Consider the following 26,984-nt stretch of genomic DNA (forward strand, 5'->3'; position numbering starts at 1 on the left):
AAAAAAAAAATTGTTTGTTTGAAATAAATATTTTTAAAAAATGTTGTAATACATGTGACAAGCAAGAACCACAAGTATAAGAAGAAAAATAACTCAATATAAATATAAGAAAAAACAATTAAAATGTAAAAGTTCAAAATCATGAAATAACAAATAAATAAGAAATACAACATCATAAATAAATCAAACCAAAATAATTAAAAAATTATAAAAATTTCAAAATTAAAGTAAAACTAAGATAAAAAATCTACAAGATCACGTGTATAAATGAGGGAAAAAGAGAAGACAAAAGAAAATAGAGGATTATAAGAAGAAAAAGTTTGGCTCCCAAAATCAAAATGAAGAAGTAAAGGACAAAGTTGGGTTCCAAGTTGGAGAAGAAGAATAAGGACGAAAAACAGAAGACTTAAGTTTGTGTTTGGATAAAGGAATGTATTGTAATCACAAATAGATATATATAAGTATGTTAGGTGTGTACTTTTGCATATTTGAGGGTGTTTGTTCTGACGGATTGGGAAGGATGGAGGGAGTGAACTATCCTCGCAATTTGATGAGATGTGTAAGGATATGTTGTAAGTTGTATGGAAAAACAAAAGCAACCTTTATATTCACATTGAAACCCAAAAATAATCTCATTTTGATTTGAATAAAAGTTGCAACCAAGAATGCAAATTTGTCCTTGTTAATATAAGATTCCTTGCATTGGATTTTGAGGAATCCAAACTTCTATTATTGATTTGCATGTGGTTGAACCGATGAGAATGACGCAATAGGTTGAACGTGAAATCGAATCCACAACCATAGAACCACGAAGTTGTTGTATTTGGAATCGATTGGGAGTGGCATGATTTGGGACAGTTGGGAGCTGTTGGGAGAGACACAATTTGCGATTGTTGGGAGCAGTTGGGAGTGGCATGAAAGAGGTAATGTGCTGCAAATGTGATTTTTCGAAAAATTGAAGTAAGTGAAGTTGTTTCGAAATGTGATGCGAATAAAGTTTTTTTTCGTGAATTAGGAAAGGAGATACTCAAAAGGAGAATAGTAATTTTCGAAAAGAGAGAGAATGTACTTTAACAAAAAAAAGATAAAGAGGAACACAAATATTAAAAACCAGGAAAAAGGTTTCACATTGAAAAAATAATCTATTGAAAAATAACATTTTTTATTGTCATATTTTTCAATAATAGTCTGACATTTAATGATACGAAATTTAAAAATACCATATTTTATGTGTAAAATATGAAGTTTTATAATATGGTATTATACTACAAAAAGTGACATTTTCAAATTTTCAAATAAACGTCATATTAAAAACGCTAAACATACACAATTTTTGTAGTGACTTAACTTTATCAAAATGTATAACATGTAGAAAATTTGGACTATATTTTAGTGTTGTTTGCGCTAAAAAACCATGAAGACAATCTTTTAGAATAATGAAATTTTTGTTTTGTATTAAAGAAATTGTTCTAGAAATGTTGTTTTTTTAACTTTGTAGCTTTAACTTTTATAAGTTGATCCTTATTAATGACTTCAAAATAACAATTTTAATGTTGTTTGAATTTAACATTGAGATGACGTAACATTGAGATGACGTATGAATCGTATTTTTATGGATTCAGTTATGGATATTTTGTCAATGAATGTTTTCTGAAGTATTGTTCACACTTGATATTGTGTGGCCTATAATTGTGTAATATTTGATTTGAAGACATACATAACAAATTTTTCATCTTGAACTCTTGTATAAGCAATCTATGCAAAATTATAAAAAAGATATGTATTTCTCTTAAGAGTACAGTTTAATAAATGTGGCTTAAACCTCCAAAGGCAACTTATACATAGTCATGGTCTAAACCATTATGAAAATAAAGTATAGGGTAAATTTGTGGTTGTTGTCATGATTTTAAGTAATGGTTTTAAAAAATTTGTACTAAAAATCATTTTCTAGTATTACTAATGGCCACCACGACCTAGACAATTGGATGAAAAATTGTTGTTTAAACTTTTAATCATGACTTTTATATTTTAGGTCACAATTTAATGTTGTTGGTGTAAGTGATATTTATTGTAGTGAGATGAATAAAAACATTAACATTTACAAATAATTCTTTTAAAAAGTTAAAAGTTTCTTCTTCAAGACATGCTCGTCCTAAAAATATTTATTAAAATTGATGAATATAACATATTTACTATCACAAATATCTAACTCTATAGGATAAAATGTATCTAAAAAAAGAATAAAGGAAAAAGTAGTACAATGCTAGCTCGATATTAATATGTTGTGTAGAAAGTGTAGTGAAGGAAGAAAAAAAACAAATTAAATTAATTTATTGAATTAAATATGTTTTAAGAAATGTAATTAAAGTTTGAAATTCTTATAAAAGACAATTAACTTGTTTCAGACACAGCATGAATACCATAAAAATATTGTTACAATATTAGGAAAATAATCATTATATTAATATTAATGTCATCTACTTTGTATCTTTAATCATTTATTTAAAGTTACGTAAATTGATCTTATTTTAAATTAAAATATTATTATGTATTTTAAATTAATTAATTTATATGAATAAATATTATTACATATCACAATCAAGTTTAAATAGAAAAATGAAAAAAATTAGTTGTTTGGAATTCTTTATAAAAAATTATTGGAGTAAAGTTGGGTGTAATTTATTTAATAATTATGTGACCCTAGGACTCGTGTTTTACATTTTTCAATGTAAGAAAAAAAAATCATGTTATTTATTCTATTTCGCTTGTCCTAATATTAGGTGACCTTTAATAGAAGAATGTACATGTGTTTAATGATGTGCTATTTAGTGGACTGAAACAAATATTTTTCATGAATTTACATATGACTATTGCTAACACATAACATCCATGGATTCAAGTTCTTAGAGATAAATATGATTATGGTACAATGAGATTTTTCAAATTTACCAATGAACCATTTGTTAAAAAAGTATTAAAAGTAATTCAATACAACACATATTAAGGAAAATTAGGAGTATTCAATGTGATCACAACATAAATAGAGATAAAGCACATCATTGGAGTCAATACAAGAAGTAAGGCTAAGGAAAAAAAATAAAGAAGGAACAAAAAAAAATGTTGCTGACGGGTAGATGACAAAAACAAGGGTTTTGAGAAAAAAACTTAGATGGTATTTATTAAAACATAAAAATCTCTAATGTGAACATGAAACTCTTTTTGTTTTAAAATATCTTCAAATCCAAAATTATAAAAATAATTTTTTCAAAAATATTTTAAAAGATCTCAACATATTTTTAAAATATTCTAGATAAAATTCTCTTAAAGAAACATTTTCTTTAAATTTTTCAAAAAGTTAAGCATGTAGAATAAAGTGGTTAAATGTCATAAACTAACTCAAACTATTAAAAACTATTAGTAGGTAGAGGTCATTAATGCATTTAACTACCTCATTGTTACATGAGTCAAAAGGAGTTGCAATTTTTCTTACCTTTACAAATGTAATTCTCAACCAAACCAAGCTACAAAGCCTTTGGATATTTTAGTTTGGTTCTTTTAAACACCTTAGAAAGCTTTTTAAACATGTCTTCTCATTTTATATAGAGAATGCTCTTCCATTATGTTCTTCAAACTTGAAAATTATGAATACAATTTGTTTTGTGAGATTGAGTGTCGAGAATTTGAATTTTTTTACTTAGGTAATTATCTTTAAAGATTTTTTTTACTAGAAATTCAAGTATGAATTTAAGTCTCTTATTAAGTAGAAATGAAAAAATTTGGCAACATATATGCAAAGGAGTTGCAATTTTCCTTACCTTTACTTTACTATATGCAATTCTCAACCAAACCAAGTTACAAAGCCTTTGGATATTTTGTAATGGTTCTTTTTAACACCTTAGAAAGTGTTTTAAACATGCCTTCTCATTTTAGGTTAAATTATGTCTTTGGTCTCAATTTTTATAAGAAAATATCAATTTGGTCCCTTTATTTTTAAAAGTCTCAATTGGGTCCCTATTTTAAAAAAAAAATGGTATCAATCATACCCTTTCTGTTAAATTGGGTTTAATAGCGTTAATGAAACAATGACATGGCTTAGTTTTGTACGAATAAACAATGACTAGGCAAAGTAAAAAATAGTGATGTGGATTTAGTGTTGTTTAATAATTAAATTATTAAAAAAGGGACTATCCATGGGAAATATACACCTTGAAGGAATTGCTTCGTGCAACAAACAATTTCCATCAAGATAACAAGATGGGAAAGGGTGGATTTGGAAGTGTTTATTGGGGTTGAACAAGTAAAGGCGTTGAGGCAATTATATTCATACATATATAATATATTTCTTTAAAACTTTGAGTATTTGATTTGTTTCTGATAAACCTTAATTTGAGCTATGAGATATTTGTTTGCAATGTATTATAATGAATGAACTTTGCAGATTGTAGTGAAGTAGTTGAAGACGATGAGTGCAAAGGTGGAGATGGAGTTTGTAGTGGAAGCGGAAGTACTTGGAAGGGTGATGCATAAGAAGTTGTTGGGGTTGCATGGATTCTATGTAGGTAGAGGTGGTGGAGTGGCTCGAGGGTGGCATTGGGAGGAGAAGAAAAGAGATTCCAAATTTAAGTCACACAATGGAGATGATAAATATGAAGAAAACTATGGAGAGATTAGAAGAACATCAATGGAGCCGATGAAAACTTTCACCAAGCACCTCAATTTTCTTCCTATCTTCAATCCCTTTTTTCCTTGAATAAGAAAACCCTAATATTGCAGCACAATTGTAATATCCCGTCAGGATATTATGAATTTTAATAAAATAAAGAAAAGTAAAATAATTATACTGCATTTAATAATACCTCATTTCCCAAAAACACGAGAAATTTAAAATCTTTTATTACCGTACAATAAAAGTAATAATCCATAATGTATAAAACTAACATCATAATGAAGCTCCTCATCAAAACAGGACAATATAAAACTCCCAGGCTTATCCCCCACTCCGCGGCTAAGCCTCACCAGCTCCACCTACAACATCATCTGCTCACGTGTAGCCCAAAAATCAAATCTCTCGCCTGAGCTACGAGTTAAGCCAACAACAGAAACATTCTTTGAATTCTCGCAAAAAGAGTTAAATCTAACTCACCAAGGTTCAAACCCATGACCATACTAATGCCAAGTCAAAGCTAAACCACCAAGCCAATTCATATTTCATGCCAATTCACATACTTTTAAAATCATGTTATCACCCAACACGACCATGTACAATATTAAAATTAATAACAAATCAAACAACACATAATTGGCATACATAAGACTCGAACCCAAGTCCTCTCACACAACCAAAGTACTCTTAATCATTTAAGCTAATACTTTTCTACATCATACCCATTAGAATTTAATGTCATAAATACACTACTTACCTGCATTTATTAATTATTTATTTATTTAATTAATTAAATTATGCGGATCTTACAACAATCAAAATTCAATCTTTGTTCACTACAAAAACTCTCTTCGAAGACTTTTTTAATAATTTAATTATTAAACAACACTAACTCCACATCACTATTTTTCACTTTACCTAGTCATTATTTATAAGTACAAGAACTTTGCCTTGTCACTCTTCCCTTAACACCATTTAATCCAATTTAACAGAAAGGATACGATTGATACCATTTTTTAAAAGTAGGAACCTAATTGAGACTTTTAAAAATGAAGGGACCAAATTGATATTTTCTTACAAAATTTGGGACCAAAGGCATAAAATAACCTCTCATTTTACATATAGAATGCTCTTCTATTATGTTTTTTGCATTTGAAAATTATGAAATAAAATTTGTTTTGCGAGATTGAGTGTTGAGAATTTGATTTTGTTTTTGGATTGAGTAATTATCTTCAAGATTTTTTTTCTACTAGGAATCCAAATGTCAATTTAAGTCTCTCATTAAGTAGAAATTAAAAGGTTGGGCAACATATAAGAAAAAAAATACTCACAAACTCATTCTTTTAAGGTTTTGGATTGGAGGTGATGTTATAGTCTCTCATATAGGTTTTCTCATTACTTATTGGTATTAAATTTCCTTGATGAATCACTCTTAGAATGATCTAACTTCTTTAAATTGTAAATCATTGTTCAACTCATTTTTAGATAGATTTAAGGTGTTTCATTGTTTCCTTTTTTTCTTATCATGTCCATTTTGAGTGTTCATTTTTACCTTTTATTTTCCCTGGTAAAACTATACATTTATGTTCTTGGTTGAGTTCTTAATTCAAATCCTTAAAAGAAATGATGAATTCTTTACATCATAAAGAGGACATCATCCTAATGCTACCAACCAAATTTTGGAAATCCATTTACAATGATTAGGTGAAAAGGAATATGGTAGCTTATTTGACAATAAGATGTTAAAATGAGTTAACCAGACTCACATGGGTAACTTATCATTGATTAAGTTATAAACGAGTCAACTCAACTTGACTCACTTTTTAGTGACACAAAGATTTTGTAACCCACATGGTTGGTAGATTAAGAGGATTGACTTATTTAAGTATATTTTTGTAAAGCCCACTTTTGTTTTTAAAATTTTTTGGTCTGGTTTAATTAAAGAGCCCAAGGCCAGCCCATTTTTTTCCTAAGTCCCCTTCAGCTGCTCACTTACTTTCCATTTTGTCTCCTCAACCCAAAACAACTCACTCTCTTTCTCCCCTTTCTGAAGCAGAAGCTAAGTTAGGGCATTTGTGAAACCCTCCTTCGAGCTAACGGAATGTCCTTTCCTCCACGTAAGTTAAACCCCAACTTCTATTGTTCTCCTTTTCCAACATTATGGTGTTGGTTTAGTTTTAGGGTCTACCTTAGAGTCTCATTTTTCGTCAATCTGTGTTCATGCTTTTCAACTTCTTAGTCTATTTTGGAGTTGCAGTGTTCCTCTCCATCTAGGGCTCTCTCCTTATCAAGAGTAGTAGCATTTGTCAAAGTAAGGGAAGCTAGGGTTTTTCACATTTTTTTAAGCATCTTGCATGTTTTTGGTTCTATTTCATGTTTAAAATGTTGATTTGTTGTTTGTGATGGTATGAAAATGATTTTTACGTTGTATGGTTTGGCGTTTCTGATGTTGCGTGTAGGAGCAGGAGAGAAATTGTTATTCTTGCCCAAGCAAGAATCCTCTAGCCTAAGCGAGAGTATGATAAGTGCCAAAATTCAGTAAAGATTTATAACAAACTCTGGCACTTATGCTTTAAATTTGTGTTCATTTCATATTGATTCTCCCTAAACCTAAGTTTCAATCACATGCTTCCAAGTTTTGATTTAAAGAAATCATTTGATCCTATTTTGTGTGTTTTTCAGGAAAGACTAAAGAGAACTCAAGAAGAGTGAAGGAGAGAGCAAGAAACATAGAAAATAGGGAAGGAATGTTGTCAACGTCGCTCAAACCAAAGCATTCTCGCCTAAGCTAAAGCCACTGCTGCCATTCTCGCTTAAGCGACGCAGACTCTCGCTTAAGCGAGAGTTCGTGCAGTGGAGACCCTCTCTTGTCGCCATTATCGGCCAGGCGAGCTCAGATGCTGCCAATCTCGCCTAAGCGAGATCCTTTCTTCAGCTCGAAGTACTCTTGCTCGTCTAAGCGAGATATTGGTTTCAGCACGTCTCGCCCAAGCGAGAAGCTTTCTTTAGCATGAAGAATGTTGTCACCTTCGTGGGTATATATTCTCCGTGCATCAGAAAGTGAGTGTGAGCTTGGAATTTTGGAGAAGAACGCATCCGTGCTGCAGAGCTGCTACCAGGAGCATCACACAGATCTTATTTCTTCTTCTTCTTCTTAGTTCTTAGGATTTGATGGCTGCCATGAGTGGCTAATCTTCTCCTTTGGGATTGAATGTAGTCTACTCAAACTTGGATGTAATCTGGTGATATTTATATATAGCATTTCTGTTTTACTCAATATTAGTATTATTGTTCTGCTCTTAATGCTTACTTCTATCTGATCAATAGATGTTTTGATTTTAATTTTTAGATATGACTGGAAAGTATTTCTGAAAATCTGATTTGAACAATGATACTTGATATATTGTGATGCTAGGAATAGATCTCAATATGTCAATTGCTTTTAACACTTGGCCGTAATGCTGGATAGTTTGTTGAATATATGAGGAATCAATATTCAGGGAACTAATCTTATGAATTTTATACGCGAGGGATCGGTATAAATGATTTTTGAGTGTGTATCAATATTGATATTTTCAGATGTTATATATTATATTCATCCAGATTACAGACAAGGGAGATAGATGAAATTCAATCCCAGTTTCTTTTACTATATTTTTCTAAACTTTTCCGCTTTTACTGTATTAATTTTATGCAATAGTTAATGTCAAATCAAATTAAAATCTTTGTATATATATGCTGATCGAGATAATTAATTATTTTAACTGAATCCGTTCCTCGTGGGTTCGACACTCTTACTTCAAATCATTATACTACAATTGACTTTTGGTACGCTTGCCAAGAGATCAACAAGTATTTTTGGCGCCGTTGCCGGGGAACGATGTTCTTTTGAAATTTCTAGTTATCTCATCCAGCTTTGTGTATATTTTTCTTTATTAGATAGCTTATTAAATTTTCCCTTTGTACTAATCCTTGCTTGAGCTGTTTGATTTATGCTCTTAAGAGGTCAGGTTCCTGAAGATCGATTAGCATTTGACCCAGAGATAGAAAAGACAGCTAGAAGGAACAGAGGAAAAAGCAAAAAGAAGCAAGGAAAGACAAGGGAAGAATCTTCCAGTACTTCCATCACACCTCAATCAGAAAACATGGAGAATCAAAGACCAACTCCAGCCAGAAAGACACTTGGAGACTATGCTATGCAGCAAGGGCCAAGATATTTTTCTAGCATAGCAATACCACCCACCACCAAAACTTTGGAGATGAAGCCAGCCTTCCTCAGCTTAATCAGTTCTCATCAATTCACTGGAATGGATAATGAAGATCCATATACTCATCTTTCTACATTCTATGAATTGATAGGAACCATGGGCTTTCAAGAAGGAGATCTTGAGCATGTATACATGCGTTTGTTTCCTTTTTCTTTGGCAGGTAAAGCAAAGGAAATGGCTTAAGTCACATCCAAATCAGAGTTTGAACAACTGGAAGGATGTTGAGGAGAAATTCTTGAACATATTCTTTCCACCATCTCGTTACATCAAAGCCAAAGCTGATATTTCAACGTTTAGGCAAGGACCAGATGAGCCATTCTGTGAAGCTTGGGAGCGGTTCAATTCCTTAGTGAGGAAATGCCCAAATCACGGATTTAAAGATATTGCTCAGCTGAACATATTCTGCAATGGTCTGAGGCCTGACACCAAAATGATATTAGATGCAGCAGCAGGTGGAACAATGATGAGTGTAGATGCGGAGCAAGCAACAAGAATCATTGAGGCATTAGCATCCACATATCATCAAGCTCAGCATAATAGGCAAACTGTTCAGAGGAAATGAGTGCTTGATCTTAGTACTACAGATGTGATCTTAGCTCAGAATAAAATTCGGACTCAATAGATTGAAGCACTGACGAAGCAGATGTCTAAATTACCAGCGCAGTTGCAAGTTGTGCAATCCTCTCCTAGTCAACAACCCATGAGATATGACTTTTGTGGAGGCGATCATCCAAATGGTCATTGTTCTTATCAGAGTAGCTCACAAGGAGAAGTTCAATATGTGAGCAACCAAGGAAGACCAGGAAATTTCTCCAACAATAACAACTTTTCACAAGGGTGGAGAAACAATCCAAATCAGAATTTTGGATGGAAGCAAGATGTTGGTCCTTCAAACAGACAACCTCCTTATCAACAACAACAACAACATTATCCTTCGGTGCATGACAGAACATCTATACTGGAGGATACTTTAGAAAAGTTTATGCAAGCTTCTTTGACCAATCAGAAAAATACAGAAGCTTCAATCAGAAATCTCGAAACACAGGTTGGACAGTTGGCGAAACAATTATCAAATCAGTAGACAGGTCAATTTTCAGCCAACACACAGACTAATCCCAAGGAGCATTGTAAATCTATTACCACCCGAAGTGGTAAAGTTGTGGGAAGAGGGATTGGAGACAACCTGGGTGTAGAGGAGGAAGTGTTGGAGGAAAAAGAGAGAGAGAATGAAAAAAATGAGTGTGAGGGAGAGGAAGAACAAAATAAAAGAGAGTTTGTAAATAAAAGAGAAGAAAAAGAAGAAAAAAATAAAAGTGAGGAGAAAAAGAGGGAGAAGGGTGAGAAACAAGGGCCTCAGTTGAAGAGCCTACCATACCCTCAAAATCCCTCCAAAAAAGACAAGGAAAGGCAGTTTGCAAGATTCATGGACATTTTCAAGCGACTGCAGATTAACATCCCTTTTATGGAGGCTATGGAGAAGATGCCGACATATGCAAAATTCATGAAAGAGCTCCTAAAAAAAAGAGAAGATTCTCTGAAGAGACAATGGAGCTTGAAGCAGGGTGTAGTGCTATAATTCAGAAATCATTACCTCAGAAATTCAAAGACCCTGGGAGCTTCACTATTCCAGTTACAATCGGAACATTACAAGTGGGAAAAGCATTGCTTTATCTGGGTGCCAGTATAAATTTGATGCCTTTTTCTATGCTAAAGAGAATAGGAGATCTGGAAGTGAGGCCTACACGAATGACATTACAGCTAGCTGACAGATCCATGAAGTATCCCTATGGTGTGGCAGAGGATGTCTTAGTTAAGGTTGACAAATTCATGTTCCCTGTTGATTTTGTAGTAATGGATATTGAGGAAGACACTGAAGTTCCTCTAATACTGGGATGACCTTTCATGAAGACGGCCAAGGTCATTATTGACGTTGATGATGGCAAATTAAAGGTCAGGGTGTAAGATGATGAAGTCAACTTTAATGTATTTGAAGCAATGCAGCACCCGAAGGACAAACAACAATGCTTCAGGATGGATGTGATAGATGAAATTTTTCTGTCATCCAGGAAGCAATTGACAAAGGAAAGCCCATTAGAAAAAGCTTTGATTGGTGCTTATGACGATCTGAAGGAAGATGAAGAAAAGAAAGTTGATGAATACATGACATATCTGAATTCAGCAAAAGAAATTGCATCAAATGATATACAACTTGAGAAATTGCAACAAGAAAATAGAACTGAAAGTCAGAAGCTGGAGCTAAAGGTATTACCTCCTCATTTAAAATATGTTTTTCTTGCAGATGGAGGTAACAAACCAGTGGTGATCAGTAGTACTTTAACGATTTCTGAAGAGGAAAAGTTGATTTCAGTTCTTAAGGCCAACGAGTGTGCAATAGGTTGGACTTTATCTGATCTTAAAGGAATTAGTCCATCCTATTGTATGCACAAAATTCACATAGAGCAAGATTACAAGCCTGTAGCACAACCTCAGCGACGATTGAATCCAACCATGAAAGAGGTGGTCAAGAAAGAAGTAATGAAGTTACTTGATGCAGGTATGATTTATCCAATCTCTGACAGTGCCTGGGTCAGCCCGGTCCAGGTAGTTCCAAAAAAGGGAGGTATGACTGTTATTTGTAATGATAAAAATGAACTAATTCCTACTAGAACAGTCACAGGTTGGAGAATAGATTATAGAAAATTAAATCAGACCACTAGGAAAGATCATTTTCCTTTGCCTTTCATGGATCAAATGCTAGAAAGGTTAGCAGGGCAAGCATTCTATTGTTTTCTGGATGGATATTCTGGTTATAATCAAATTGCAATGGATCCAGAAGACCAAGAAAAAACTACTTTTACTTGTCCCTTTGGTGTGTTTGCTTACAGGAAAATGTCGTTTGGATTGTGTAACGCACCAGCAACTTTTCAACGATGCATGCTCGCAATTTTCTCGGACTTGGTGGAAAAATGCATAGAAGTATTTGTGGATGACTTCTCTGTATTTGGGGCTTCATTTGATCAATGCCTGGAAAACTTAAACACCGTACTAAAGCGGTGTGTTGATACTAATCTGGTTTTGAATTGGGAAAAGTGTCATTTTATGGTAACTGAAGGTGTGGTGCTGGGCCACAAAATCTCTGCTAAAGGTATTGAAGTCGACAAAGCTAAAGTGGAGATCATTGAAAAGCTGCCACCACCCAAAAATATGAAGGATATCAGGAGTTTTCTAGGCCATGCTGAGTTCTACAGACGATTCATCAAAGATTTCTCCAGAATTGCTAAACCACTTAGCAATTTGCTTAACAAGGATACACCTTTTAATTTTGATGTTGAATGTTTGCATGCATTTGAATTGTTAAAACATAAATTGGTTTCAGCTCCTATGATAATTGCTCCTGATTGGAATTTAGGCTTTGAGTTAATGTGTGATGCAAGTGACTATGCCATAAGAGCAGTTTTAGGATAGAGAAAATCCAAAGTTTTCCATGCTATATACTATGCTAGCAAAGTCCTTAATGAAGCTCAAATTAATTATGCAACAACTGAAAAGGAATTGTTAGCTATAGTTTATGCATTGGAAAAATTTAGAGCATATTTGATTGGTTCATCTGTCACTGTATATACTGATCATGCTGCAATTAAATATTTGTTAACCAAATCTGATTCAAAACCAAGACTAATTAGATGGATCTTATTGTTGCAGGAATTTGATTTGGTGATCAAGGACAAAAAGGGAAGTGAAAACTTTGTAGCTGATCATTTGTCTAGATTGGTGAATACTGAGGTGACCAACACTCAATCAGAGGTGCAGGAGGAGTTTCCTGATGAAAAATTGATGATGGTGCAAGAAAGGCCATGGTTTGCTGACATGGCCAATTTCAAAGCTGCAGGGGTCATACCTAAAGATCTTAATTGGCACCAGAAGAAGAAATTCCTGAGAGATGCACATCAATATGTGTGGGATGATCCTCACTTGTTCAAAATTGGAGCGGATCAATTATTGAGAAGGTGTGTATCCAATGATGAGCAAAGAGCATTATGTGGCACTGTCACAGTTCCCCATATGGAGGTCATTTTAATGGAGAGAGGACAGCTACAAAAGTCCTCCAATCTGGATTTTATTGGCCCACCTTATTCAAAGACGCACACAAATATGTGCAACACTGCAATAGCTGTCAGAGAATAGGGGGAATCTCAAAAAGACATGAAATGCCACTGAATATCATTTTAGAGATTGAGGCCTTTGATTGTTGGGAAATCAACTTTGTGGGACCACTGCCATCTTCTTTCTCAAATGAATACATTTTGGTGGCAGTTGATTATGTGACAAAGTGGGTTGAAGCAGTAGCAGCTCCTAAGGCCGATGCCAAAACTGTAATCAAATTTCTCAAGCGGAACATCTTTTGCAGGTTTGGTACTCCAAGAGTGTTGATTAGTGATGGTGGTTCACACTTTTGCAATGCTCAACTTCAGAAATGTTTGGAACATTATGGAGTGCGGCATAAAATTGCATCACCTTATCATCCACAGACCAATGGACGAGCGGAGGTGTCAAACAGGGAAATCAAGCGTATTCTAGAGAAGACAGTGGCATCTTCAAGAAAAGATTGGTCAATGAAGTTGGATGACACACTTTGGGCCTACAGAACTACTTATAAATCTCCCACAGGTTTATCCCCATTCCAGCTGGTATATGGTAAGTCATGTCACTTACCGGTTGAACTGGAACACAAGGCATTCTAGGCCTTGAAATTTTTGAATTTTGATCCAAAGGCAGCAGGAGAAAAGAGAAAATTACAGTTGCAAGAATTGGAAGAAATGAGACTCAGCGCTTATGAATCCTCTAAGCTCTACAAGGAAAAGATGAAAGCTTATCATGACAAGAAAATTCTCAAAAGAGAATTTTATCCTGGCCAATCAGTGTTATTGTTCAACTCCAGGTTGAGGCTATTCCCTGGAAAGCTAAAATCAAAGTGGTCAGGACCATTTCTTGTCAAAAATGTGAGACCTTATGGAGCCATTGAACTAGAGGATCCTGAATCTAAAAGGAGCTGGGTTGTAAACAGGCAAAGGTTGAAGCCCTATCTTGGTAGTGAGATTGATAGGCTCGCCACAATCATTCAACTTGATGAACCTTAAATGAAACAAGCGTCGGGCTCGTGACGTTAAACAAGCGCTTCCTGGGAGGCAACCCAGTGTTTTAATTATGTTTTTGCACTTCAATTTCATCTTTTGTGTGATTAAATGTGTTTGTGTATGTAATTATGTGTTTGTGTTTATAGCTCTATGTTTGTGTGTAAAAAGGTGAATTTTAGCATCCAATCATCTCAATAAGGCAAACCATGCGATTTTGGTTGTTTTCAAACAAAACTGGTATTTTAAGCATGGGAATGAGTTTTGGTGCCAGAATTGAGATCATCAAATGCTAAAAATTGCCTTGTTTTGGCCAAATTGTGAAATTTGAGTTTAAAAGCTTGATTTTGAGTTTATTGATGTGAAACCTTTTGGAATGATAAAGAATTGATTGAAGTATGGTTTGGTGTGTGTTTATGAGTTAATTGGACTGAAAGGATCATGAAATGGATGAGTGAAAGTGAACCAAAAATTGAAAAGTGGCAAAATCAGTGTGTGTCAAAACTGCATGAAAATCTCGCCCAAGCTAAACATGTCTCGCCTGGGCGAGATATGCAGAACCTGAGCCAACCAATTTTGCTGATATACTCGCTTAAGCGAGTAGTGGCTCGCCTGGGCGAGAATGCCCTGCACCAGGGGAGTTTTGGGTGACACAGTCTCACCTGCGCGAGACTTTTTAATTTTCCTCTCACGCTCATCTCGCTTAAGCGAGAATGAGTCGCTTAAGCGAGAATTCGCGTTTAAGTGAGGAACAGTGGCAGAACTCACTACTCTTTTATCTTTCCTCCAAACCCTCGCTCACATTCGCCCCTCCTTAGTTTTGAGCGCGTCATCACTCAGTCTTTTCTCTGCATTTTAACTCAAAATTTTCTTCCTCCCTTTGCTAATTCCCCTTCAAGGTAAGTTATACTCCTCATTCTCTATATTTTCACCAAGCATAGTCACGGTTTTGTATGCTCCAAACCCTAGGAGAGTACCCATGTTCTGTTTGCTGCATTTTGTGTTATATTGTGAGTTTTAATATGAATTGATGCTGTAGCAGAATAATGTGGGTTGTTTATGCACGAATTGGTTCAAAAATTTAATATTTTAAGAGTGCATTCAAGCTGTTTGACAAAATGTGTGACTTAATTTCGTCTTGGTTGGTCATTTAAGTTGTGAAAGCTGACTTGGCATGCTTTTGGTGGGTTAATTTTCATCCTTGCAGGTCCATGGCTAGAACAAAGACAACATCTAGACTTCCCACTACTGAACCTAGCAAAGGGAAGAGGAGAAGACGTGCAAGTAGCTCTTCTCTTGAAAGGCCAATAAGCAACCGTTTTAGGGACCCCGAAAGAGAAGAACGGTATGAGAAGATAAAGAACTGGGTCTTTATCAAAGAAAGAAAGGTGGTCCTACTTCTGGATGAATATGATCCATTCTTGAATGGCCTTATCAGGAGGAATTGGATGAAGTTGGCTGACCCGCTTCCCAAATTTGATCCAGAGATTGTGAGAGAGTTCTATGCAAATGCTTATTCTGAGGACAATCCTGGTGAAAAGAGATCTAAAGTTAGGGGGAGGTGGGTAAATTATGATCGAGCTGCCATCAGTGAATTCCTTGGTAATCCACTACCTCTAGAACCAGGGCAACGCTGTGACTTCACAAGAAGAAAGAGGAGTCATGAACCTTATGATGAAAATGAAGTGGCACTCCTTATATGCGCTGCCAACCGCTCTTATCAAGTCGGACCCACTGGAAATCCTCTCAGAATTCTAAGAGGGGATATGAAAACCTTAGCCCAAGTCTGGACCACATTCTTACTTGCAAACATAGTGCCCATTGGCCACGTGTCAGACTTGAATGTCCCTAGATGTCATCTTCTTTATTGCATAATGAGGGAGGATCTGACTGTTGACGTCGCCACAATTATCTCTGAAGAAATCCACAAATTTGTGAGATACGAAGTCAACACTAGGAATGACAAGGCAAAAGGTGCTTTGGGTTTTCCGACATTGATCACAGCTCTTTGCCAAGATCAAGGGGTGGAGGTAGAGTTAACTGAAAAGATACGACCTTCAATTACCAAGAGATTCATTGAACACTTTTGTACCCACCCAGAGGACTTGGAGCAGCTAGAAAAGCTCCAGCTGGACCAACAAGCTGAAGACAACCAAGCTGAAGATCAACCAGCTGAAGACCAACCAGCAATGGAAGAACAACAAACAGGGCCCACACAGCAACCTCAGCTCAACATGAATAATGAATTGCTTGAGCAGATGAGATATCTGAGGTTGCAGATGGAGCACACTCACCGGCAAAATGCTTCCATTCATAGAGGACAACTCCACCTTTAGGAGTACCTCTATCAGAATGTCCGCGGACCATACCCAGGCATGACTCCACCATAATTCTTCACTTATCTACAGTGGCCTGGGGACAGTCCTATTTTCCCAGGGGAAGTGGACCTGCTGCAGGTGAGGGACCATCAGGAGCTGCTGACGCAGATGGAGTAGACATTGAGGATGAGATTGATTTTGGAAGAGATTGATTCACAACATCATTCCACCCTTCAAAACTCTATAAATACGGTTTCATTGTTCTTTTTCTTTTAGTATTTTGCAGTATTTATGTAATTACTACTATTTTGCTTTAGTTGTTTTGGCTAGAATGTTATATTATCTAGTTAATTAACTGTTTAACTGTACCTTTTGGCTTAGTATTTTGTGCATAATACTTAGAGACAACTAAAATTTTTTGGGAATCACTTTGAAAATCTTTCTTGAGAAAATTGGTTAAAGAGAAATCTAATTTCAGTAAGTATCCCGAGTCTTGAACAACTGAGTGAACTGAACACAGAGGTGAAAAAGGGAAATTTTGGTTGAATTCATAATTAAACAGGAGTAGGATATTAGTGCTGCATAGTTAGTCAAGATAATCAGTTGTAACAACAAGTGAGATACCAAGGAAATAAACCAGAAAACCTAGTGAGTGTATGAATCCTTAAACAGTTTGAGTGTTTCCACTGTTGTTGACAAATTGATATTGCTTGAGTTTTCATTTAATAACATCACATTTGAAGCATGGAAATGATTAAGGCAATTTTGTTGAATTTATAACTCAGTGCCAAATAGCCAACCTGTAAATAATCATCCTTTGTTGATAGCCCATTTGAGCCTAATTGTTTGAATTATGCACCTTAACCTTAACTTGAATTATTATCCTTTGCCTTTGCACACTTAGGGATAGAGAGCATAGGTGTATTTTTCAACTGTAAGGATAATTGGTTGGTAGAATTGCACTTAAGGAAGAAAAGGGTTAAGTATCATAATTCCCTCTTTAGTATTGTGTAGGAATGTATATATATTTACTCAAAAAAAAAAAGAAAAAAAAAGGAAAGAAAAGAAAAAAATAAAAAGAGATAAGAGTGAATTATGAATGAAAAAGAAACTTGGTGTATTGAGGTATGAACTGTGAGGAACAGAGAGTAGAATTGAAATTGGGTTTGAATTGTTGTTATGCTCTCTTTTCTAAGTTGTGCTTTTGTGATCTTGAAAAACCATTATTCTTGAAAGCCTAGCCTCATTACAACCTTGAAAAGACCTTAAGATCCATGTTGATTGTGCGTTTGTTGTTGAATTGTAAATGACTGACAATGTTGATTTGTTCAATTTCAGTGGAAAATGAGAAAAAAACACATGCCTGTAAGATTTAAGAGAGAATTTCCTTGGTTAGAATCATTTGTTCTTACAATTGGTTTTCCTGAAAAATTAGCTGCAGTCTTATCCTACTGTTGTTTGATAATTGGATTCACCATTTGCTTCTGATTTTGAATCTGTGGTTTGGAATGCAAAAGTTGTTTGGACAGGAACTGTGAAAATGATTTCTCAATAACCAATTTCAGTTTTAGTTTTGAATGGCTGTTGATTTTGTTACTTTGCTTGAGAACAAGCAAGATGCTAGGTTGGGGGGAGTTGATAAGTGCCAAAATTCAGTAAAGATTCATAACAAACTCTGGCACTTATGCTTTAAATTTGTGTTCATTTCATATTGATTCTCCCTAAACCTAAGTTTCAATCACATGCTTCCAAGTTTTGATTTAAAGAAATCATTTGATCCTATTTTGTGTGTTTTTCAGCAAAGACTAAAGAGAACTCAAGAAGAGTGAAGGAGAGAGCAAGAAACAGAGAAAATAGGGAAGGAATGTTGTCAACGTCGCTCAAACCAAAGCATTCTCACCTAAGCTAAAGCCACTGCCGCCATTCTCGCTTAAGCGACGCAGACTCTCGCTTAAGCGAGAGTTCGTGCAGTGGAGACCCTCTCTTGCCGCCATTCTCGCCCAGGCGAGCTCAGATGCTGCCAATCTCGCCTAAGCGAGATCCTTTCTTCAGCTCGAAGTACTCTTGCTCGCCTAAGCGAGACATTGGTTTCAACACGTCTCGCCCAAGCGAGAAGCTTTCTTTAGCATGAAGAATGTTGTCTCGCTCAAGCGAGACTCACGTCGCTTGAGCGAGACCTTCGTGGGTATATATTCTCCGTGCATCAGAAAGTGAGTGTGAGCTTGGAATTTTGGAGAAGAACGCATCCGTGCTGCAGAGCTGCTACCAGGAGCATCACACAGATCTTATTTCTTCTTCTTCTTCTTAGTTCTTAGGATTTAATGGTTGTCGTGAGTGGCTAATCTTCTCCTTTGGGATTGAATGTAGTCTACTCAAACTTGGATGTAATCTGGTGATATTTATATATAGCATTTCTATTTTACTCAATATTGGTATTATTGTTCTGCTCTTAATGCTTACTTCTATCTGATCAATAGATGTTTTGATTTTAATTTTTAGATCTGACTGGAAAGTATTTCTGAAAATCTGATTTGAACAATGATACTTGATATACTGTGATGCTAGGAATAGATCTCAATATGTCAATTGCTTTTAACACTTGGCTGTAATGCTGGATAGTTTGTTGAATATGTGAGGAATCAATATTCAGGGAACTAATCTTATGAATTTTATACGCGAGGGATCGGTATAAATGATTTTTGAGTGTGCATCAATATTGATATTTTCATATGTTATATATTATATTCATCCAGATTACAGACAAGGGAGATAGATGAAATTCAATCCCAATTTCTTTTATTGTATTTTTCTAAACTTTTCCGCTTTTATTGTATTAATTTTATGCAATAGTTAATGTCAAATCAAATTAAAATCTTTGTATATATATGCTGATCGAGATAATTAATTATTTTAACTGAATCTGTTCCTCGTGGGTTCGACACTCTTACTTCAAATCATTATACTACAATTGACTTTTGGTACGCTTGCCAAGAGATCAATAGAGTAGTAGAGAACTCCCAATTGCTTCTGTGACTATGCATGTATAATGGAATATTGTGGACTGTGTTTGATGTGTTTAGCATGAGATGATAATGTCCTGAGATAATATTTGAATTACATGTGGGAATTTCAAGGAGAAATCCCTTGAGTGATAAAGTGGTGTGTGTGTGTGTGTGATGACTTAAGAATTCAAGTAAGGTTGCATCCTAACACTATAATGAATTAGCTAGACTCACTTAGAGTAGACTAATTCGTGTGATGAGAGTAGTAGGAGGTCCTAGTCTTTGGCAGGATAATGGCCTTAGATGATCATGGACTAACCTTGTGTGTGGTAGGGTGAAACCCATTGGAAATGGCTATGCAAAGCAGTAGAGGCCACCACAAGTGCAAGCAAGCAATGAATTTGATTTCATTACACATATCCGGATAATTGAGTTAGAGGGTCTTTCATGGTTTGTTATCATATGTTGCTTGTGTTTAATAAATTGCTTGCTTATTTATATCTTAAAGTTATTTTTTTCAAGCTTACCCTTTCTCTTTAAGAATGTTTCTTGTTTGGTTTTCCTTTTTGCAATGATCACCTATATTGGTGTGAGCAGATGCAGAGACCCCTGGTGATCACCATGATGATGGAGATGCTACGGTGTAGTTTAGCTATGTTGGATCTTGATCATTGTTGAGCCTCTTTTGAAGAATTTTTTATTTGTAATTCCTTGCTCTGTTGAGCAATCTCTTTGCCAAATTGTTGTGCATTGTAAGACATGTTTATGGCATTATTATGTGTCTTTGGTATTCCTTTTCCAGTATAATTTGGGATAACTGTAATGGTAAATCCTTACATACTTTATGTCGCATGCTCTATTTTATTATAATATGTGATATTTTGTTTATTAGAATTTATCTATTAAATAGGATGTCACAATTTGGTTCTTTCAACTTATTTCACATATTTATGGTAGTACAATCAAATTAGATTTATTTCATCCACCTATCTATAGGATTACAATGATGGTGTTAATCTATTTTACTAAACATTAACTACAATTATGAAATGATATTATAAAGATAGTAAATAAAAATCAAAGTTTTAACTTATATAATTGAACAAACAAATAAATTAATCCAAATCATTTAAATACTATTGAACAACTTTATAGTCTTGAAAAGATTAAAGTGATAACCAATATAATTTAAAATAATTAATAGTTATAATGAAAAAACAATTAGAAATTATAAATAATTGTTGTTATGGGTTAGGTCATCTCACCTTTATTCTGATTCAAATGTATTAAACTCGTAGGTTAACTAAACCAATTCAATTTGATCCATACTAAAAACAATCGATCCAACTTGACTATAACTTTTGGTGAAATGAATTAACTCGTAATATTTAAACTCATTTTAACACTCATCAGTTAATTTTGTGTGGGTGTACCCTAACCTTGTGTTTGGATGAAGCATTTCAACAATTCTAAGAAATTAAAATATATTGCGTTTGAAATTCTTGCAATTGAATTCCTTTCATTTTCTAAATAATCTATTTGGATAAAGTAATTGGAATACCTTACTTCAATTTCTTGTTTGGATAAAATAATTGAATTTATCATATGAGATAAATTTTCATTTTAATAATATTTATTTTAATATATAAATTTTGAAATTAAATTTAACAAACATAATTGTCAACTTAAAATATTTAAATTCGGTCAAGTTTCGATCGGGCTGACTCGACCAAATTCAGCCAAATTCTGGTCGGCATACACTTAGTCCAATTTGGCCAAATTTAGGTTAAAGCCAACTCGGTCACATTCAGCCAAATTTCGGCCGGTGCTGACTCGACCAAATTTTTCCAAATTTCGATCACGGTCGATCGAAACTGTTTGGATCGTCGGGCCGATCAGACCCATTTGGGTCATCGGGCCGGTCAAACCCGTTAAGGTCGTTAACCCATCCCAAACTGTCTAGGTCATTAGCCCCCTAGCCCGTTTGGGTCATCGGGCACGCTCGACCTGTTTGGGTTGTCGGGTCCATTTGGGTCATCTGGCCCGCTTGGCCCGTCTGTGTCGTCAAACCCATTTTGGTAATCGGATCCGCCCGACCCGCCTTGATCGTCGTCCCGTTCAACCTGTCTTTATTGTCGAGCCTACCTAGCCTTTCTAGATCGTCAGGTTGACTCGGTCCGTGTATGTCATCGGGCTAGCCTGACTCGTCTAGGTCATTTGGGTCGTCTTGGCCAAATTGACACCTCTAATCTTAAACAATGAGGAATTCAACAAATTTCTCAATTTCAATTTTCTTCCTTTTTGAGTGAATTTCAAATTCTACTATTTTAGTTATTTGGAATACCGTCTTAAAATTTCTCAATTTCAATTTCCTTCTAATTTCCCCATCCAAACAAGTAATTTTACTTAAAAGAAATTCAAATTCTCTAAATAAATAAATTAATCTCTTAAATTGTCTTATCCAAACACACCATAAGGGATAAAGTCGAAGGGTGGATCCTAAGCTTCAACATAAGTTCAAAGGCCCAAATGGCTTAATGATGAAACTTTGGATATCTTAACTATATTAGACGTGTCTTGTGATAAAAATGTTACACAAATCCACGTTGTGATAAAAATATTACACAAATCCATATCACGAAAGTAATTTTAAGATTGTGGAATTTTCATACCTAGTACATAATTGCTCGCATGTGTACGGTGAATTACATCTAAAAGTAGCTTGTGAAAGGATTAGAGAGTCCATGCCACATATATCTATCACAAATGAACCTTTGAAGTGGATTAGAAGACAAACCTTAATGTTGTGTTTGAATGAGGTAATTTAGAAGGATAATTCATTTATTTGAAGAATTTGAAATTTTTTACCCTGATAAGACTTGTTTGGATAAAGTGAATAGAAAGAAATTCAAATTTAAGGAATTTTGGAAGGTATTTTAAATGAATAAAATAGAAGAATTTTAAATACCCTTAAAACTATAAGAAATTTGAAATTCGACTCATTTTCACTCCATTATCACTCCACTCATGAAGGTAAAGTCGAGACAGTCAAGACCAAGGGTCGAGCCTAGTCGGCTCGACCCAGGCCGAAGTTTGAGCCAAGTCGAAGGTCAAGCTGAGTGACAATGTTCATTTTTTTACCTATTTTTATGTGTCTATTATCATGAATAAATCAACTCTTTCGTAGATTTTATCTTCTTTTATCCTCGAGTTTAATATGTTTTATATTTTAGTTATTTTTTGTTTGTTTTATCTCTAATCTCTTTGTTTAAGTGTGTGAAATAACCAAGTGATAACGTCCATTTTTACCTATTTTTGTGTGTCTAATATCATGAATAAATCAACTTTTTCCTAGCTTTTATATTGTTTTATCCTCAAGTTTAGTGTTTTTTGTATTTTAGTTGTTTTGTGTATGTTTTACCTCTAATATCTTTTTTTAAGTGTGTGAAATAAATAAGTAGGAAGCAATTCTAGTGGAGGAAAACAAGGAAGAACTTAAGGGATGTTGTTTTGGACAAGAAAAGATCAATTTCAAGCAAATACCTGCATCGGGTGCCACTAGGATGCCCAATGTTGTAAATACATATTGTATTCAAATTACCTAGGGCTGAGCGCCATCAACCCCGACATAGGTAGCATTGAGTGGTAAAAAAAGCCTAATTAATGCGAAAGAACTTGTGTTGAGCATCATTTTAACATAGGCCATTGGTTTGTATTTTTACTAATAATGCCCAATGCTAGTTAAGTCGAGTCAAGTGGACCTGGTCCGAAGGTAGAACTGATTCGGCCCAGACCGAAGGTCTAGTCGAGTCAGTCAAAACTAAAGGTCGGACCGAGTTAGCCTGTACCGAAGGTTAGGCCTAGTCAACCCAGGTTGAATTTTCAAGAATTGATCGAACTTCCAGTCGAGACAAGTCGTCTTAGAACGAAAATCGAGCTAACTCAACTTGAGCTTAAGGATGGAGTCAAGTATATCTTAAAATAGAAACTAAATTATTTTATCAAAACAAAAAATTAAAATCTAAGATATTTTAATTACTCAAGCCAAATAAACTATTTAAAAAATAAATAGATTTCAATTATAAATAATTCAAATATTATGTATTTTAATTCCATGAAAACACAAGTTAAAGTAAATTACACTTATTATTATATATGGGTTTCAATTGTAATCCTCGACCAATTTTAACTTTGTTTTTTGTACAATACGTTTTGCATGTTGAAGACCCACATTTATAAATTTATTTAAATTCAAGAAAAAGATTTTTCATGCATGAAAGAAAATGAATGCACCAAATCAACGTAAGTTTTAAATGTATAGAAGCAGTTTCAATCTAATACTTTGTAAAAGTTTAACTCATGTTTATCAAATGTTGGTTATCTATAGTAATATTAGTATAATAATTCTAAACTAAATAAATTGGTTAAAAATCCTTTTCAAAATGTTTTTACTTTAAATATAAGCCTGTTCAAGAAAGAATGTTGCACATGATATTTTTGTATTGGTTCAATCTATGATATTTTTTATTGGTTCAATCTATGTAGGATTTCACTAAAAATAGTAGAGAAAATAGAAGTTTTTACTTTTCTTTAAACTCTTCCACGTGATTTAAGAATTTTCTTTTCTTGTATAATTGTCAACCTTTTTATTTTTGTTCTGTCTAGGATTTATACTCATATTTGACTTAAACAACCATCAACTTTGGTACAAGAGATTTATTAGATAAATTTAATAATATTAAAATATGGTCAAAACTCATGAAAGAATGACATCACCTCCGATACAGAATTTTAAAATAATAAGTTTATTGATAATCCTTTTTATATGATACCAATTAGCTATTTTATTTGTACTCAATCCCATACTTAAACTCATTTAGATTTGAGACTCTAAGAGTACTCTTTAGAAATATCGATTCCTTTATTACGACTCCGTGATTCTTTCCCTTCCTTTCCCTTGTCTTCATATAAGGATTCTTTATAAAATTCATGTGCTTCAATCTAGCAATTTATGACAATTGGAACTCATTCAAACTAAAACAAAAAAAGAAAATATCATTGTATGACCTGCCCCTTCACAAAAGTTGTAGTTTGATTGACTTCCTCGTTGTTGTTTTTTTGTCCTACTAGCCCTTATTAATCAATTTCATTTTCTAACCATGCTTTTAATTTACATAAAATTTGTGTTCATGTTGCAATATTTTTATATTGAAAATGCATTACCAATTTTATATACTTTTGATTTCCTTACTTATACTTTTGAATCAAGTCATATGCTTTTAACACATTTAAAAAGAATGTTAAAATATTTTTTTGTCAAATCAGTCCTAATTTTGTTTTTGTACCCAAATAGGTCCAAATTTTCATCAATTTTGTTCAATTTGGTCCTTTTTTTGTTAACATCGTTTAAATTATTAACGACCATGAACGACCATGAACAGTGACTGTCACATGTCACTTTGTGTTTTTTTTTTATTGTACACGTGTCAACCTAGTAACGTATCACGTGGCAGAGTCAATGTTTTATGGTTTAATTATTGGGATGGTACCCACTTTGGTAGAGGTGTGTCAATCTGGTATCCACTTTTAAAAAAGTGTCAATTGCATCCCATCTTTTGAAAAAGTGTTTCAACTAGGTCCCTATCAGATGGAGTTGACTAACGCCGTTAACGATGTGCCACGTGTTAGTCTGTGGTTTTTTTGATTTTTTTTTAAATTTTTTAAATTTTTTTAAATTTTTTGAAAAAAAATATATGCCACGTGTCAGGTCCCTATGTGTGCCACATGGCATTGTCAGTGTCACGTGACATTGCAATGCCACGTGTTAGTGTCACTATCAGATGTCTTTGTGTTGATTTCGATTTAGTCCTCATATATGTCTTTTTGTTTCAATTTAGTACCTACTTATGTGTATCTGATTCAATTTTGACCTAATTTTTTTAATAATTAAAATCCATTTTTTTTAATTAAAAGTAATTAAGTATAATTTTTTTACAAAAATTAAGTATTTGATATTTATATTAAAATTTAGTGGTAAAAATCATTTTATTAAGTCATTTTTAATAAAAAAAATAGTATAAAATATAAATTTTGGATTAAAATTAGTAAGAGACAATATTGTTCTATTTTGGAAAAAGAAATAATTAACAAAACATGAGTACTTAATAACAAAGATAATTAATAAAGTAATATATTAAAAAGTCATTTTTAATAAAAAATATTAGTATAACATTTATACAAATAATAAATTTGGTCTGCAATTGAGAGAAACAATATAAATATTAGTACTTAATTTTGTAAAAATATTTATACCTAATTAGTTTTAATCTTATTAAAAATGGATTACAAAAATATTTTAATTTTAAAAAAAATTGGGATAAAATTGAATCAGGTACACATAAGTAGGTACTAAATTGAAACAAAAATACATATATGGGAACTAAATCGAAATCAACACAATGACATCTAATAGTGATACTAACACGTGGCACTGACAATGCCATGTGTCACACATAGGGACCTAACACGTGGCATTTTTTTCAAAAAATTTAAAAATAAAAAATTTAAAAAAAATTAAAAAGAAATCAAAAAAACCACAGACTGACACGTGGCACGTCGTTAACGACGTTAGTCAACTCCGTATGAAAGAGACCTAATTGAAGCACTTTTTTCAAAAGTTAGGATGCAATTGACATTTTTTTTAAAAACGGGTACCAGATTGACACACATCTACCAAAGTGGGTATTATTCGAGTAATTAAACCATGTTTTATATTCAATTTGCTCCCTATATTTGTTATTTTTGTTCAATTTAACATTATATAAAAGTTATAATGATATGAATTTTAATATATTATATAAAATATTTAATAAAAAATATGAATTTTAATATAAAAATTAAATTTAGTTTTAATTTGGAAAGGGACAAAATTGGTTCATGTTAACAAAAATTGTGACTAAATTGAAAAAAAAAGGGTTAAATATGTTTTTGGTCCCTCAAGTTTCAGCGAAATTTGGAATTAGTCCCTCATCAAAACTTTTGACCAATTTAGTGCTTCATCTTTCAAAATGCGTGAATTTAGTCCTTTTAACCAAATTTTGTTAAGTTTATGTGACGTTTCAAGCGCATTTCATTATAGTATTTAAATTATTTACACTGTTTGACACATTTTTGCTTCAATGTTAACTTAAATATTACCATGAAATGTGCTTGAAACGTTAGATAAACTTAACAAAATTTGGTTAAAAGGACTAAATTCACGCATTTTGAAAGATAAAGGACTAAATTGGTATAAAGTTTTGATGAGGGACTAATTCCAAAATTCACTGAAACTTGAGGGACCAAAAACATATTTAACCCAAAAAAAAATAATGAATATAGGGACCAAATTAAATATAAAACATTGATTCTGATACATGACGCGTTGGGTTGACACGAGGACATTTACAAAAAATTTTAAAAAATTATAAAAAAAATAAAAAAAACCACGAAGTGACATGTAGCAGTCAATGTTCATGGCGCTAATGGTTTAAACAGTATTAGCATAAAAGGACCAAATTGAATAAATTGACGAAAATTAGAACATATTTGAACACAACAAA

The 26,984-nt window shown here is 33.6% G+C and overlaps 1 non-coding gene and 1 pseudogene across 1 annotated transcript; one reads left to right on the forward strand and one right to left on the reverse strand.

Annotated features, from left to right (window-relative positions):
- Nucleotides 1-8,655: 8,655 nt before the first annotated feature.
- Nucleotides 8,656-14,069, forward strand: LOC146881849 (uncharacterized; annotated as a pseudogene).
- LOC114170910 (small nucleolar RNA R71) lies at nt 9,200-9,306 on the reverse strand. Its single transcript, XR_003601264.2, has one exon. It is a non-coding gene; the product is annotated as a small nucleolar RNA R71 (small nucleolar RNA).
- Nucleotides 14,070-26,984: the final 12,915 nt, after the last annotated feature.

This window comes from Vigna unguiculata, chromosome 11 (assembly GCF_037176805.1).
Source record: "Vigna unguiculata cultivar grain cowpea cultivar isolate G323 ecotype 2 chromosome 11, ASM3717680v1, whole genome shotgun sequence".
Lineage (NCBI taxonomy): Eukaryota > Viridiplantae > Streptophyta > Magnoliopsida > Fabales > Fabaceae > Vigna > Vigna unguiculata.